At 41.5% G+C, this 16,669-nt stretch overlaps 1 protein-coding gene across 1 annotated transcript in view; it reads right to left on the bottom strand.

Annotated features, from left to right (window-relative positions):
* The window catches only part of nexmifb (neurite extension and migration factor b), an 81,019-nt gene that overhangs the window by 9,463 nt on the left and 54,887 nt on the right, over positions 1–16,669 (bottom strand). Inside the window, exon 2 of the mRNA XM_056241977.1 lies at positions 10,746–10,863. The gene's annotated coding sequence lies outside the window, so the exon portion shown is untranslated. The remainder of the gene's footprint in view (positions 1–10,745; positions 10,864–16,669) is intronic.

Here is a 16,669-nt window from a genome sequence, read left to right as displayed (position 1 = left end):
CTATGATAGCATAGCATTAAACTGTGGATATCTTGAATGCTTTGTTTGGTCTCTTTTTAAAGAAGACACATGGCAGATTATTGTTGAGGTGAAAAAAGTACAAAAAAGTTAAGTTAGAAGTTGAAGTTTATTATTATGGAAAATGACAAAAATGCAATTTTACATTTTTATATGAAGTTTATATATTTACCAAATCATGTTTCACTCTAAAACTGAGAGAAAATCAAAGCCAGGACCATTTAAACTTTTCGAAATGTCCATAATTCTTCTTCACATAGAAAGTGCCACAACCTTTACCAAGTTTCATGAAGTAAAAAATTCTAAAAACCAAAACGTTACATTTTTTCTGTCAAAAATGACCAAAGATCAACAGAGGGTTGTTAAACCACAGAAACAAGAAGCATATGAAGAATTTAATGTTAAAGGTGCAATGTGTAAAAATTTTGAGTATCTATTAACATAAATGCAATATGACATCCATAACTATGGTTTCAGTGGTGTATAAAGAACTTACTTAATAAACCGTAATGTTTTTATTACCTTAGAATGAGACATTTATATCTACATAACCGCGGGCACCCCCTTCTATGAAGGTCGACGTCATGTTTCTACAGTAGCCGAAAGCGAACACACAGCGCTACAGAGCGCGTTTCGTCACTAGCTTGAAAGAGAAGCAGCAGAAAGCTGGAAGCTAGCCATAGACACCGTGAGTGTCACGATGCGGTAGAAACAAGGAGGAAGCAGGATCCACATGCAGCACACTTTATTAGACAGACTGGAAACTAGACAAAGACTCAGGCTATGAACAGAACTCAGGGAAAGCACGACCAACATCGACGATAACAACATAAGAACTCAAAAGGACTGAACTGAAACACAGGGCTTAAATACAAGGACAAACAAGCTAAACGAGATAACAAGGGGGCGTGGCTAACGAGAAACTCCTGGGAACAATAGACAAGACACATGGCAAACAGGGAATCACATGACATACAAGAACAAGGAACAAGACACAAAACCCAAAACCCAAACCGTGACATAGCCCCCCCCTCCCCCTCCCCCCCCCATGGGGGGCTCCCGACGCCCATCAAAACAAAAAAAATAGTTCAGGAGGGTGGTGACGCGGAGGTGGTCCCGGGGGAGGGATGGAGGGCCAGGCCCGCACAGGGGAACGGGACCAGGACATAGTCATGGCGGACCTGGGCCATGGAGCGTGGGCAGACCAGGCTGTGCAGGCGACCAGGGTGGAGCAGGCAGTTCAGGTGGCCACGGTGGAGAAGACCCTTCGGGCGGCCCGGGGCGGTGACGACCTTTCGGGCGGCCCGGGGCGGTGACGACCTTTGGGGCGGCCAGGGCGGTGAAGACCCTTCGGGCGGCCAGGGCGGTGAAGACCCTTCGGGCGACCAGGGCGGTGAAGACCCTTCGGGCGACCAGGGCGGTGAAGACCCTTCGGGCGGCCATGGCGGTGAGGATCTTTCTGGTGGCCGTGGGCCCCTAAGTTGCCACGGCGAGGACCTACTGCCCCCCCCCCCCCCCCCCCCCAAAAAAATTTCTTGAGGGTAGTTACGGGGTCATAGGCAGGATCAGTCACCGGCTCAGGCTCAGGAACAGACACCGGCTCAGGGACAGACACCGGCTCAGGCTCGGGAACGGACACCGGCTCGGGCTCGGGAACGGACACCGGCTCGGGAACGGACACCGGCTCGGGCTCGGGAACGGACACCGGCTCGGGCTCAGGAACGGACACCGGCATGGGCTCAGGAACAGACACCGACACGGGCTCAGGAACAGACTCCGGCTCAGGCTCAGGAACAGACAACGGTTCAGGCTCAGGAACAGACACCGGTTCAGGCTCAGGAACAGACACCGTCTCAGGCTCAGGAACAGCAGACACTGGCTCCGGCTCAGGAACAGCAGACACTGGCTCAGTGTGTGCGCAGCCCACCCACACCACATGGCTGTGGCCATAATGGCCAGTGTTGCGGTCACATACGTGGCGTGAACGGTCTCTGACTGGGAAGACATGACGTGAACAGTCTCTGACTGGGAAGACGTGACGTGAACAGTCTCTGACTGGGCAGACGTGACGTGAACAGTCTTTGGCTGGGCAGACGTGACGTGAACAGTCTCTGACTGGGCAGACGTGACGTGAACAGTCTCTGACTGGGCAGACGTGACGTGAACAGTCTTTGGCTGGGCAGACGTGACGTGAACAGTCTCTGACTGGGCAGACGTGACGTGAACAGTCTCTGACTGGGCAGACGTGACGTGAACAGTCTCTGACTGGGCAGACGTGACGTGAACAGTCTCTGGCTGGGCAGACATGACGTGAACAGTCTTTGGATCGGCCGGGACCAACGGTGAAGAAGGCTCGGGACTGGACGTCGCCAGCGGCGAGGGCTTTGGGCTGGACGGCGCCAGCAGCGAGGGCTCTGGGCTGGACGGTGCCAAAAGCGAGGGCTCTGGGCTGGACGGTGCCAGCGGTGAAGGAAGCTCCGGGCTGGACGGGACCAGCGGCGAAGGAAGCTCTGGGCTGGACGGGACTAGCAGCGAAGGAAGCTCTGTGCTGGACGGGACTAGCGGCGAAGGAAGCTCTGGGCTGGACGGGACTAGCGGCGAAGGAAGCTCTGGGCAGGACGGGACCAGCGGCGAAGGAAGCTCTGGGTTGGACGGGACTAGCGGCGAAGGAAGCTCTGGGTTGGACGGGACTAGCGGCGAAGGAAGCTCTGGGCAGGACGGGACCAGCGGCGAAGGAAGCTCTGGGCTGGACGGGACCAGCGGCGAAGGAAGCTCTGTGCTGGACGGGACCAGCGGCGAAGGAAGCTCTGTGCTGGACGGGACTAGCGGCGAAGGAAGCTCTGGGCTCCACGGGTCCCGCGAAATTTGACCAACCGGGTCCCCTCAAAGGAATGTCCTCTCTCCCGCTCGGTGGCTGGGGAAGAGACACTGGTGAACATACTGCTGGATCTTGTGCGGTGAGTTCTTCTGTCACGATGCGGTAGAAACGAGGAGGAAGCAGGATCCACATGCAGCACACTTTATTAGACAGACTGGAAACTAGACAAAGACTCAGGCTATGAACAGAACTCAGGGAAAGCCCGACCAACATCGACGATAACAACATAAGAACTCACAAGGACTGAACTGAAACACAGGGCTTAAATACAAGGACAAACAAGCTAAACCAGATAACAAGGGGGCGTGGCTAACGAGAAACTCTTGGGAACAATAGACAAGACACATGGGAAACAGGGAATCACATGACATACAAGAACAAGGAACAAGACACAAAACCCAAACCGTGACAGTGAGTATAGTGACTTTTCCCTTGTCAGTAGTTGGATTGTTTCATGTAACTTAGTTCTTCTCCCTCGCTGTGTTATGGCTTTGCTATGTGGGGATAAATGTGCTGGTTACATTCGTGAGACAGCTGATTAGTACTTTTGTCATTGACCGTAAAACAGTAACGTTACAGGAATCACCAACCCGTCGCTTGATAAACTTATAGTTGAGCCACTGTAGTCACATGGAATATTTAAACATTTTCTTCAATGACTTTCTGGGCCATCAAGTTTCACTCCCTTAGGAAGCCTATGGGAGTGAAACTTCCCTCAACTTTAATAAAAAATATCTTCATTTGTGTTCCGAAGATGAACGGAGGTCTTACGGGGTTGGAGCAACATGAGGGTGAGTAATTAATGACTTAATTTTCATTTTTGGGTCAACTATCCCTTTAAGTACTGACTAAAGCACAGTATGCTTCTTTCCTTTCTTACAAGAAATGAATCAATCAAAAACTTGCTGAAACTGGACAAGGACTTTCTTCTAGATCTTCTGTACAGCCAAAACAATCTTTGTTGCATTCATTTCCTGTTATCACTGTAAAACTGCTGTAAAACTCTCTGTATTGTAAAAAGCGCTATATAAATAAAGGAAGGAAATCACATCACACATCAGCAGCACATAGTCTATTCGATTTTTTGCATGCAGTTTAACATTACATCGTGAGGATGCACAACTTGGGGGAAAAATCTAATTGTGTTTTTTCTGATTAAACTGCAATTTTAAAAAAACAATTACAGGTTTTCAGTGCTTGTTTGTGCAGTACAATTTGGCCCATTTTGTCATTATATATAAATATGGCTTATAATTGTTATTATTATTATTATAACTAAATAAAAATACAAAAATTACTAAATAAAAACGAGGAATATTACTGTTGTAATCTTTCACTGTAAATAAAAAAAATCAAGTATTTAAGTAAAATAATAATTACATTTTACATTACAATACAAATATTTGGCTGTTTTAATTTCTTAATTTTCAAATATTAAACCATCAAAAATGTTATTTTTGTTGACAACTTATTGTTGATAAGTGCTTTTGCACGTTAAAGCGACTCAAACTCAGCAGATGCAGATGCCAATCTTCTTTTACTTAAATTACTTGTGCACTCCTATTACATCATGCACTGAAAACTATTGTCGGCACCTTACTGGTGTCCCATCAACCCTCCCATCTCAATGACACACACATTTAAATACCTGAGGTGGAGAACATCATATCGCAGGAGAATCCATAAGTAAGTCCAGTGCTTAATGGTCTCTGGCATGTGAATGGAAGCAAGGGATCAATTTATCTGCATTGGATGTTGGAAATAAAAGTAAAATAAACGTTGGGTGATTTATTGGCCTTCCATCTGAAGCGAGAGCTCAATGAAGCTGTTTTTTAGTCTCTGAGAGTGGGCCTTGTTTCAGTACTTATCATTGTGACTGTGGCCGTTTGAGCTCCGGGCCTCGATTCCCTGCGATGGACCCGAGAGGAGTGTGTGGTTATGATAAACTACAGCTGACAGGCCCTGAGTCACAGCAAACCTGCTCTGAGAACTACTGAACGACGAGCAAGTCACTGGTCCAAGACTGCAGACGAATGCGGGACGGTTAACAGCATCACTATGAACAGCATCTGTGACATATCAGTTTTTTATTATCAAACAACAATGTGTACATTCAGTGGAAGTCTGGTGCAATTGTACATAAATGTATATTGCTTAAAGCAGTTCTAGCGTAAAAAAAAAAAAAAAAAAAGGTTAACTTTTATTTATAGACCTTATTCAGAGCAGCGCCATGACAGGAATGAAAGCGAGGCTGTGAGGGACACACTTGTCTTGTTTTCAATGGCATTCGCCGTCAAAAGCTGTATAAAGCTCCTAGATTACTTATAACTTTCCACAGCTCATATGATTCGTCAGCAGAACAATCCAAAAACATAACAGTATAACCCACTAAAGAGATGTATGTCTAGCCCTCACAGCCTCGGTTTCATTCCCATTAAACATCAGAGATGGCGCTGCTGTGTCTTTAAATCAGTCTTGCATTGTTGTTGTTTGATGTCAGTAGCCGCGTTTCCATTACCCTTCAAATTGCGCAAATTGAAATTGCGACTTGAAAATACGCCCAATGGAAACGTCAATATTGCTAAAACTCCCATATATCGCTAAAACGTTTTTACGCTCACATGGGGTGGTTTTTTACGCAAATTCAAAAAAGGTATATTTCTCAAAACTGCAATGAGAGAATGAACTGTTTGAGTTTTTGCGCATCTACAGGTCACCTGACGTAGATGGTGCGGTGTGTTTGGACAGAAGACGAGACAGAGTTCTTCATTAAACTCATAATAGACAAAACTATTACGGGAATACTGGATTCTAAACAACAAAGAAATGCCACAATTTATCAAGCGCTTGAAGCAGAAATGAGGGAGAAACACTCAGAAACGTCTCCTTCCATATCATGGCTAGTGTGGTGACTGCGATTTACGTAAATCTACCAACATTGCCTCGATTTTGGGAAAAAATTACGTTTCTGTCACATGACATCGGTTAATGGAAACGCCGTCATTGCGCAATAGCTTTTAACGACATTTAGAAAATATTGCATTGTTGCAAATTAGAATTGTGCAAATCTCTAATGGAAACGTTCGTGGTTGTGTTTCCACATACATCACATCATACATCACATACTGTAAATAAGTCACAGAATAAGAATATATGAGTAACTCAATTTTGACAAATATAACCTTATAATTCCAAGGTGGCAAAGGGTCAAATGCAGAGGAAGGGTTACATATAGGGTTATTGTTGTTTTTTAAAGTACAAAATGAAAGGTTGCCAAATCATGTGAAATTGTTCTGTTCTGCCTAGCATCGTAAAAAAAAAATTTCTATTTGAATAAACTGCAACAGGTTATGTATCCAATGAACATAACTAGGTGTGGAAGGATTTTCCCAGTTCATTAGTATAAGCCTTTTCGTAATTATTAAGCAAAAAGCTACAGCATTTGACTGTGAAGATGATAAGGACACCTTTGCGGGATTAGGACCAAAAAGCGCTACTAAGGGGCACAATTCAACATCTAAAATAAAAATTAAATTGACTTGAAGATTGGTGTCCAGATGCAATGCAAAGATTGATAAAGAGAAGCTGGAGCGTGTCGACATCTGATCAAGATCCGGGTTCATTTGAAACGGTTTAGCTTTTACTTCTACTGTGTGCGATTTCCCCCATGTAAACAATACTTTGCAGATTGTTATATGGCATATGGGAGACAAAACGCAGAGCGAGCACTTTCTCCTTCTACTATCCTCTAATATCATCAGTAAGGAAACCTTACCTAGGTGGGGGTTTTTATCAGTCTGCCTGGAAACAAAGTCGTGTTTACAAGGCGTGTTGATGCAGCAAGCGCTTCTGCTGATGAAATAATTACAGGATTTGCCAGGTTTGTCAGGTTAGTGGAACCAAATATTAGAAAGAAATTGACAGTTTTGTTTAAAAATACTGAGTTACACCATGATGCGATGCGACGACACGCAATAAAAGCCGTGTTTTCCGTGTTAATCAGAGTTTTTTTCCTAAAAAGCCATGACTGCGATACTATTTAGAAGCTGTTTCTATTTCTGTGACATTGCAGATGGAACAGCAACAAACAAAGTAATCTCAGGTACTGATTATGTGCTTTATTTAATGGTAAAAGTGTCTAATGCGACATTAGACACTGTGAATATCTGTGAATATCATTTTGCATAACCTTTATAGCTTATTCGCTGCCTGGCATTTTATAGCATCGCGTCTGGTGGTCAGGACACTGTGTAACAAGTGAACTAGACGTCCATGGGCAGAACTGTATATGGCACGCCACTTTGTTTTCTGAGTTATGTGAGGTATCTTAGGGCATTTTTTTCTTATCTGATTAAATAGCCTACAACGATTGTTTATGTCAAATGATTACATTTAATTAATAAACTTATTTAGAATAATAAGACACCATAGGGCTGTTGAAATGAAATCAGTTTCAATAAAATCTTTGCAATGCAGAGGAACACAGACTGTCGAATGCAGCTCATGAATGCATTTCACCTGCAGTTACAAATGCATAAATAATGTTTTGAGGTTTTGAAAATAAAACATTGATAATATATGAAATGATTTAAAAAAAAGGAAAAGATATTTTAAATATGAAACTAAAACTGCCAGTAGGGGGCAGCAAGTCACTGTTAATGAGCGAATCATTGAGTCATAATTCAACCGATTCATTCAAATGGACTGATTCATTCAGTAACGAAACGCTGCAAGACTGTGGTTTTGTTTGGAACTATTCTGTTGGCGAAATAGAGCAAAGCAGGCAATATTGTGTCTAAAATGTAAGTCACTTAATGGTTTATAAACCTGTTGTATAAAATGAATATTGCATTACAATGTTGCTGTGGGACAATGGGAGAGACACCTATTAAATTCAATATATCATTGTAAATATTATCATTTATATACACTACCGTTCAAAAGTTTGGGGTCGGTACGATTTTAAATACTTTTAAAAGAATTCTCTTCTGCTAACCATGGCTGCGCTTATTTGATTAAAAATACAACAAAAATCAGTTATATTATTAAATATTATTCCAGTGTAAATCAGCTGTTTTCTGTGTGAATATATAGTAAAGTGTAATTTATTCCTGTGATCAAAGCTGAATTTTCAGCATCACCAGTGTCAGTGTCTTCAGTGTCAAATGATCCTTCACAAATCAGTATAATATAAGGATTTGATGCTCAAGAAACATTTATTATTATTATCAATGTTGAAACAGTTGTTGGTCTGTCAGTTGTACAGTTTTTTTTTTTTTTTTTGATTCTTTGATGAATATGAAGTTCAAAAGAACAGCATTTGTTTGAAATAGAATCTTTTGTAACATTATAAATGTCTTTACTGTCCTTGATAAATAAAAGTATTGATTTCTTTCCTCCAAAAAATAAAAATAAAATTCTCACTGACCCCAAACTTTTGAACGGTAGTGTATAAGTGGAACAATAAAACACAATAGATAAAACTTTTAAAATGTATTGCACAGACAATAACAAATAAGTCTAAAATTAAATTATGCTTCTTAAGAAATGTACCAAAAAATGAATAAATAATAATACAAAATATACATACACTCTTTGTGTGTGCAAATTAAAATGATAAAACTGTCACACAACTTCACAACTGGTAGACATACTGTAGCCTACTTAAAGTATTGTCTTCCTCACAGAAGCAAACAGTTTAACAAGTGCTCTCAATATATAATACTCAACAATGTACCAAAAATAAATAAATAATAAAATATAATATTTGGGGTTTTTATTTCCATCATCAGAGGTTATTTAAGGCAAATTCTAGGCGTTTGCCGCACGTGTTGACAACCGGTCAAACAACGATGTTTTCTGGGAACGTTCCCTCAGGTTATTCTTGGGTTTTATTTTATAACCTAAAGAGAACCTTCGTGTTATGTTTTAGATTTTATTTTTATAACCATGTAAATTAATTAAAACGTTGAAGGTGATACCAATAGGCTACAGAGATTATTCTAATGCTGAAATGTGTCATTAATTTATAAACAAACTATATAAAGCTCGGACACACTCGGTCTTTATCGCGCACTGTCACTCGCTCAGCATTCCCTTCGTTTTGTCCAGTCCGGCTCCTCATAAACACACACACACACACACATACACACCAGACAAAAAAACTTTGCAGGTCCTATGGCGGAGAGAGAGCGTACTCGGATGAAAACCACTTCAGTGAGCTCAATTACAGTAACGGCACATTTTATTGTCAGTAACGGTAACGGCGCTGTAACGGGGGAAACAGTCATTCGTTTGATTACTCGTTACTGAAAAAGAGAACGCCGTTTATTTATAACCCCATCACATATTCCCAACACTGCTAATGAGCGACACCCGCGCGACGCACCAGTCTCGTATCGCTCACGGAGGAGCGGAAGCATAAAGGTGGAGCGACGACAGTGAAGGATGAGAGAGGACCAGGCCTGGATTTCTGTTTCTGTTTTATTATATGTGACAGCAGTCGTCCGTGAGGGCCTGCTGTCTTTACTTTCGTTTTGTATGTTTCATTTATTGTATTAAAGTAATGTTCGCCGGTTTCCGCCTCCTTCTTCCCACAACAACGAACTCGTTACAGGGACATTATTACATAATGTCAGATTGCACATCGTTAAAACAACAATTGCAATACTGTCGTAGATGATACATCTCCCACACCCCTAGTATGAGCTATTTAATATAATCCCAGGCCTAAGCGGCAAGAGAAACAAAACAAAAAGATGTTGGTTACAGGGCTGGGCGATAAACAATATCATATCGAGATCGCGATAAGATTTATGTGTATAAGCTCTGGACATTTGTCCTCGATAATATGGATTAATCTTAACAGCCTGTCACACTGCAGAAATAAACGCGACAACGGCCATGTCGCTAATAAGTGATTTCTGCGTGTCTCTGTGAGTGAATGGTGCGGTTTCATCAGATACACAAAATCATACACATGTGACGCTCACAATGTTTTCAGCGCCTGGCGTCTAAATATATGAGGACATAAACACATGACCTTCATCTCCAGAGCTGCTTAGAGAGTCACTTCACAAGCTTTTCACTGTTTCATTTGAGGAAAAACTGCCGTCAAATACATTGAAACTGAAAATAAAACTGAAAGACCTTCACGACAATCCGTCAAAATAAAAGTTCCTTGAAGAAATTATGACAGAAATATATCACTACTGTATCACTACTGAAATGTAATTGTTTAAGTAATGATGATACCATTATTATTTTTTAAAGAATATCATATATCCAAGATATTTTTTATCCATGTTTTAATTTATACAGTTCTGTTGTGCAGCATCTTATATTTTCATTTGATTTCATTTTAAAAGCTTGATTAGATTGTTAAAGTTGTATCAATTCCTTTCATTAGACACCATTTTTGACGAGAAATTTGTATTAAATCATAAAAATTGGAATCCAGAATTTGTATTAATGAAAAACACAGAATTTAGGGGAAAATGAAATGGACTTCATGGGGCCCTAAATTGAAAGGAGTTTATTGGTGAACAAACAAGTTGTGTTTATTTTAATTCTCAAGGTCTAATAAATATGTGGAAAGCATTTCCTTTCCCATTAATGGTAAACTAACATCATGATAAATGTCGTTATCGAATGATATGGAAAAACATACTGTGATAATAATACATAACATATCGTTTAGCCCTAGTCGGCTGCAATATGGACCTAACCAAACCTTGCACTCCTTTAATAAGATAGTGACATGCAAATATAAAGAAGAAAAAAGCTAATTATACAGAAGAAGTTTAGAAGATAAGAGTCTACAGTGAAATACCAGGGTTGATTTTCTTACCCGACTGGTCCAGTTCGCTGGTTTCTGTTGAGCCCAAAGCCTGCAAGATGATCCGGGCCTGTGTCCTGTCCATCAATGGGAGTCTGTCCTGCTCGTGTGGGGCTTCATTATATCGCCGCTATACCTACATAAAGAAACACAATGAAGTTTGAATGATGAGAGGTTTGAACGACGTGAGGGTGAGTAAATAATGTCAGAGTTCTTCTGGCTGAGGAACTTATGAGGATTCACCATAAATAATTTCTGTTATACCCCCATATCTGAAAGAGATCAAGGGCTAACGATTTATCTCCTATAAACTAATTGTTTGAAATTGAAAGCTGCAAGGCAAGAAGATGTAAGTAAAGAACCAGAGCTTCCATCACCACGGCAACTGCATGCAACAATCTACTATTTTAGGCACGATTTAACGCCCATACTACAGTTGTTAACCCCTGGAAACTTTGTAGCCTATGTATATATACCACTCAACATATTTGTTTATGGTAATTACATCAAGCCGTCACGATTTTTCACTGCAGGCAAAAGGAACTGGGTGATATAAATCAACTTCTAGCTGTGACTGAAAGATAAGCGGAGTAACAATATTGCATGGTGCAGAATGACCGTGTCATTTCTAACTGCACACAAGTAAAGAAAGAAACGGGATGTATAAGTGTGTAAAGCCCCTTTCACACAGAGATTCCGGAAAATACATGGATAAAGTGACCCGGGATTTGACCCGGGTTCGTTTGATTTTGCTTCATTCACACTGCCAGTGATTTGCCGGAAACAGAGAGCGCGTTCACACACAACCCGTGTATGTTCCGGAAAGACGCGTGACGTTGGATGTGACGGGTCTCTACTTCAGTCCAGTTTGCAGACATTTTTTCCTTCTTTCTTGTATCGATGACGAACACAAACTTTCTTCTCGAGTAACTGAGCCGCACGATAACTACGTCATTGCAAAGGCTCGTGAATCATCACTACGACACACCCCTTATACGGCATTGGTTCTGGCTTTTGTTCACACAGCGCGCGTTCCGGGTCTGAACACGGCAATGTTACTAGGTCCCCAACCCGGCATCGATCCCGGCATCAATCCCGGGTCATGTTTGCGTTCACACAGAAGGAACTCTGGCAATTTGCCGGGTTCAAAGCGCTGTGTGAAAGGGGCTTAAGTGGTGTAAAAGACCTGGTCCAGGACTAAGCCTTCACAGGCCACATCCTAACCATAAGCGCCTTTCACTAGTTTATGATGAATCAGAGAAAAAAAAGCACAAGCATGGTTTCTCCAGAGAGAAATCGCAGCTCATAAGCAAACTATACATGCTGCTGAGACATTACATGTCACATCGATGCCACGTGTCTTTACGGGATTTTTACGGGTTGTGTGTGAACGCACTCTCTGATTCCGGAAAATCACTGGCAGTGTGAATGAACCAAAATCAAACGAACCCGGGTCAAATCCCGGGTCGCTTTATCCGTGTATTTTCCGTAATCTCTGTGTGAAAGGGGCTACTGAACACGGGTGACCGGTTTGAAACGCACTACATACGAAACAACTTGGCCTGAGATGTCAAGAGTTCTTGAACCAAACCGAACAAGCTCTGAAATGAATGAATCACTACATTCAGAGAAAAAGACTTTAATGGAGAATATACTAATCACCCCATTAAGCATGGCAGATGATCGAATCAAAAACAGCACTTCAATATTAAACTATTCACTGTAAGTCAATTATTTCAAGTATAAAATGTAATATATTTGAAGATGGGTGAAATGTTCGTTTGCAATGCTTCAGAGGAGTGACCTGACACTTTTACCACGGTTCTCAATCAATGCTAACAGTTGGTACGTCCCATTCGCCTACCATTACCATGCCCTAAAAGTGTGTACTTTTTCACCATATGTACTCTTTCCTGTTCACATTTCAGTTAATTTGATTTACATTATACTCAACTATTCCTCCTGCCGTATTGGAGAGAAAAGAAGAAGCATGTTGATCAGCCAGTAATAAAGGTCACGGAGACGCAGATAAACACAAGGAAATAGACTTTAATGACAAATATACTGGAGACAGGAAGGCATAAACGAGAACCGACAAACACTGAGGGAGAACTGAGGACTTATAAGCATGGACTAAACAAAGGGAACAGATGAGAAAACTAGACACCAGGTATAAATAATGACAAATCAAGACAACTCACGGAGAGCAGAACAGATTAGACATGTGACAAAAACTCTCCTCGTGTTTTTTGCATACTGGCATTTTTAAATGTTAATGGCCAAACACATCTTTTTTGCGATTTGTATCTTTATACAAGTTGTTGCAGATTAAATATTGATTATTAATAAGGTTGGGTATCGTTTGATTTGCAACGATTCCAATTCTTATCGATTCCTAATTTTGATTCCAATAAGGTAAAAAAAAAAAAGTATGTATTATTTAAGCATTATTAAAGACAAGTAAACATTTAGTAAATAAAAAAGAACAAATAAAAAAATTAGCAATCGCACAAATAAATACAACTGAACAAAGATACGATTGAAAGATTAATATAAAGTGTTTTAAGATTTTCAAGTATTCAGGTAAAGAAATTAATCAAATGTAAAATAACACTGCGCTTTATAAATAACGCATACATTACAAATATAGTTACAGAAGTTATTCAGTCGAGAACAGCGAGCAAAGTTTCTCTTTGTCTTTTATTGTTTGATTAAAGACGGCAGCAGGAATATTAGGCTGCTGTCACTTTAAGAGATGCACGGATTCAATATACTGTCACACATGCATTTTCTTTCTCAGCTGTTTTCGTTCACTTTAGACATAACCGACTGTGTTTATTAGAATATTTAGCCATTTTTGTGTGTATTTGTCCGTTCAAGTGTATACAGTATGGGAGGCGGCTTTCTGTGCGCACGTTTTGGATGTGAAAACAGCACGCGGGTCTTCTTGTGCTTGAATGGTTTAAAGTAATGTTAAAATGCAGACAGAGAAATTGATAGGAGAAAATATCCGAAAGTATCCGATTTCAGAATTGGAATCGATTTTCGATTCCCAACCCTAATGTATTAATCGCTCAGACCCCTTTATCTGAACCTCTCTACCTAACCGTCAAACACACCAAACTTTGTGTTTGTAGTCCTGAACCGAACAGATACAGTAGTATGCGAATTGGAAGGCAGCAAGAGACTTCTCCGATTGGTCAATCTCTCCTCAGAATTATGGGTAATGTACTTATTTTTTTAAGAAGTAGCATTCACACTGATATGTAACTTCTATGATAGCATATATCCTCACTGAACAGCCTCAGAGTTCATGGTAGGTGCACACATTAAAGCCTTAACTGCCTTTGAGTTTGGCCCTGATGTTGATGCCTTCCTTCTGGAAGAGCCTTCATGTGAGGAGCGAGCCTTGATGCCTTAAAATACTGCTTAGTTAGGAGCTCTCACCTTGTGGAACAGAGCTAATTTGTCTTTAAAGAAAGACAGTCAAATCTCTCTCTCTCTAGAAAAACAGCGAGCCTGCATTAACGTCTGGACTGTGGTTAGTTGGCACCAGAAACTGCCTGAAGCATTTGAGAGGGAAAGAAACAGTTGAGCTATTATGCTCCTGTTGAATTAAATGTCAGCTTACGGATGTTGATTGTACTGTAACTGAATATCTCCGGCTTATGCATTTCAGAGTAAACCTCTCTCCGGTGATGTGTTGAATGCATCTTTGTGCCAGGACACGGTACTGTAGTGGATGGCCTAACATTGTCCAGGTCTTTTTCCTTACAGCTGTTATAATTTGACATGAATGAAAACAAAGGGTGTCAGGGATAGATGTAAAGTTTTGTTCTGTGAGTTGCAATATTGTTCGTATACTCAAGTCATTGTGCAGAAAGCCTGCTGCTGATTAAATTGTGAGACAAACACTAGTGATGTAGTACTCGAGTCCGGTCTCGAGACCGATTTCTGCTTTCTCGGACTCGTCTCGGACTTGTTCCTTCAAAGACTCGGTCTCGACTCGGACTCGACCCTTCAAAGACTCGGTCTCGACTCGGACTCGACCCTTCAAAGACTCGGTCTCGACTCGGACTCGACCCTTCAAAGACTCGGTCTCGACTCGGACTCGACCCTTCAAAGACTCGGTCTCGACTCGGACTCGACCCTTCAAAGACTCGGTCTCGACTCGGACTCGACCCTTCAAAGACTCGGTCTCGACTCGGACTCGACCCTTCAAAGACTCGGTCTTGACTCGGACTCGGCATAGGCGGTCTCGTCCCCATCACTATTTAAGACTGCTCCTCTAAACAATTACCAATCTAGCTTAGTCTGTAGGCCTAGCTGTTATTAACTGGGTTGATATTAAATCATGAATATCAAAACTGACATGTCGAGACAAAATCTCGACTCGGACTTGCTTCCTCAAAGACTCTGTCTTGACTCGGACTCGACTGTATTTGAAAACCAACGGACTCGTCTCGACTCAGACTCGACCCTTCAAAGACTCGGTCTTGACTCGGACTCGACTGTATTTGAAAACCAATGGACTCGGTCTTGACTCGGACTCGACCATTCAAAGACTCGGTCTTGACTCGGACTCGACCCTTCAAAGACTCGGTCTTGACTCGGACTCGACCCTTCAAAGACTCGGTCTTGACTCGGACTCGGCATAGGCGGTCTCGTCCCCATCACTATTTAAGACTGCTCCTCTAAACAATTACCAATCTAGCTTAGTCTGTAGGCCTAGCTGTTATTAACTGGGTTGATATTAAATCATGAATATCAAAACTGACATGTCGAGACAAAATCTCGACTCGGACTTGCTTCCTCAAAGACTCTGTCTTGACTCGGACTCGACTGTATTTGAAAACCAACGGACTCGTCTCGACTCAGACTCGACCCTTCAAAGACTCGGTCTTGACTCGGACTCGACTGTATTTGAAAACCAATGGACTCGGTCTTGACTCGGACTCGACCATTCAAAGACTCGGTCTTGACTCGGACTCGACCCTTCAAAGACTCGGTCTTGACTCGGACTCGACCCTTCAAAGACTCGGTCTTGACTCGGACTCGGCATAGGCGGTCTCGTCCCCATCACTATTTAAGACTGCTCCTCTAAACAATTACCAATCTAGCTTAGTCTGTAGGCCTAGCTGTTATTAACTGGGTTGATATTAAATCATGAATATCAAAACTGACATGTCGAGACAAAATCTCGACTCGGACTTGCTTCCTCAAAGACTCGGTCTTGACTCGGACTCGACTGTATTTGAAAACCAACGGACTCGGTCTCGACTCAGACTCGACCCTTCAAAGACTCGGTCTTGACTCGGACTCGACTGTATTTGAAAACCAATGGACTCGGTCTTGACTCGGACTCGACCATTCAAAGACTCGGTCTTGACTCGACCTCGACCCTTCAAAGACTCGGTCTTGACTCGGACTTGGCATAGGCGGTCTCGTCCCCATCACTAACAAATACATTCACGAAAAGAAGCCCACAGAGGCTATGGACTTTTATTGATTCTGTCTTGTTTTTGTGATCTTGATTCTCCTTTTTGATTTTCAGAAGTCAAACAGCATTTTAATATAATATAATAATTTACATGTATATACTGTCTCAACTTAAACAATATAAACTGGAACATTAGTCTTCACTTTGACCTGTTCATGACATTTTTAAGTCAATTTTGGCTGGAGATCACCAAGTCATAAATCTGTAATACATAAACTATAACCATTACCGTAACCATGACTGAAACCCCACAACTCATATACATTTCATTCTGATTAAAATTCCACACGCACAATGAAATGCACTGTACTCTCACTTTAAGCCCGAAATAATTGTTTATTTTTCTTTCTCCTAATTTGTTTTTCTCCTGACCTCTAACATTTCCTGAGCTTCAAAGCAAGAAAATATCAATAAATCATTGCACAGTACACAGAAA

The sequence above is a fragment of the Rhinichthys klamathensis genome, unplaced genomic scaffold, assembly GCF_029890125.1.
Source record: "Rhinichthys klamathensis goyatoka isolate OS25496 unplaced genomic scaffold, OSU_Roscu_1.1 h1tg000687l_1, whole genome shotgun sequence".
In the NCBI taxonomy this organism is placed as follows: Eukaryota; Metazoa; Chordata; class Actinopteri; order Cypriniformes; family Leuciscidae; genus Rhinichthys; species Rhinichthys klamathensis.
The sequence above is the reverse complement of the archived record's forward strand: the minus strand, read 5'-3'. Positions and strand labels throughout refer to the sequence as shown.